At 54.8% G+C, this 1,459-nt stretch overlaps 2 annotated features.

The window, feature by feature from the left end:
* Nucleotides 1–1,459: a mobile genetic element.
* Nucleotides 1–1,459: a sequence feature (areas not merged during assembly with more than two copies in the genome that could not be assigned to a particular haplotype).

Genomic DNA, 1,459 nt, shown 5'->3' with positions numbered 1-1,459 from the left:
GTTTGAGGACTTGTCGGGCGGTCCCCTTTTCCCTCAATCCTCCTCCGGTAAGGCGCGCAAAAGCTTACGGAGGATTCCAGCGATGACGCGCGATTATTGAAGGAAGCGGGAGTAATCGAGGACGCTTTTTCTGCAAGAACAGTCGGATAGATAATGCCCTTTTTGGTGGTGGTGGAGAAAACCACCGGTTTGCGACGAACATGGATCGCGTGGCCACGCGACAAGAACAGAGACGTTCCTTCTGAGGCTCATGCTCCTCTTTTGCACATTTCCCATTATTTGCCACCTGTGATGGCTGAGGCCGCCTCCTGCCTGGATTTAAAGGCATCCCCTTTTCATTTCTCTTTACCGCGGGAGACTCGGTATCTCTTTCGATGCCGCTTGGAGGACGGCACGCTGGTGGAGCAGACACGGCTCCCAATGGGATACAAGGCCAGCCCAGAAATTCTCCAGATAATTACCTTGGCAATTGCGGGGTGACGACGGTGGTTCACCCCCTCTGGGCTACACCTCCATTGGTGCGTGTCGACGTTTGGACCGATAATATGCGCAGTGCAGGGTCGAGAAGCGGTGCGACATTGTGGGAAACCCAAGTGCTTCGTAATGCGGACGGCTGTCACGCCACGATAGGGGAAGACGGCGAATGGGCGCTGCGCAGTACACCTTCCTGTGGGTGCAGTTTGATCAAACACACCGTGCGGTATCCCTGAGTGAGAAGTTTGTCTGGTCTGTGCGCGCCATGTCAGCGCTGAAATCTTTAACCATCGCGGAAATGGAGGTTGTGGCGTCACGCTTTTTGCCCGCGGCAGCCATTTTGTGCACGCGTTTATGTGCATATTACTTTTTCATCAAGGCAGTGCGACAACGGTTATCCGCACTTAACCGGGGATTGTGCTGAAGACATCCCCGGCGAACCTTCCGCCGTCAGCGGCTGGTTCGGGCGAGAGACTACGACACATCATCGAGAACAATCGTAAGCGAATCATCAAGCCCTCTGAAAAGGCATCGGCCGCCGTCACGGATGCGTCGCTCAATGGATGGGGAGCCGTTATCATTCCAGACTCCGGCGACGTTAAAATTTCCGGAGGAGAGTGGAAGAGGAAGCCTTTTCTTATCATGCAGGCCGAGGTGCGTGCGGTACGCCTGGCCTTAACGGTCTTTTCCGCCATCTTGCCGTCCACCATGGACGTTTGGGTGGACAACACTTTGCTGCGAGGAGCGACAAATAAAGGCAGCTCGAAATCACACGTCATGATGTGGGAGCTACGACGGATTTATGATTTTTTGGAGTCTTGCGGAGTACGGGCATCCTTTGCCTACGTGCGTTCTGCGGGGTTTCCGCAGACGGCATATCACGCGGTCGTGTTTTACGCTTCAGGACTTGGCGAAGGGGTGGAACTTGCGAAGGGGAGCGGCGGGGTCTTGTGGCTGCAAAACCCAAAAGTGTGCCCAATTCTTA

The sequence above is a fragment of the Trypanosoma cruzi genome, genomic scaffold, assembly GCF_000209065.1.
Source record: "Trypanosoma cruzi strain CL Brener 1047053517033 genomic scaffold, whole genome shotgun sequence".
NCBI classification, from domain to species: Eukaryota; Euglenozoa; class Kinetoplastea; order Trypanosomatida; family Trypanosomatidae; genus Trypanosoma; species Trypanosoma cruzi.
Note: the sequence above shows the minus strand (reverse complement) of the source record. Positions and strands in the feature narration are given on the sequence as shown.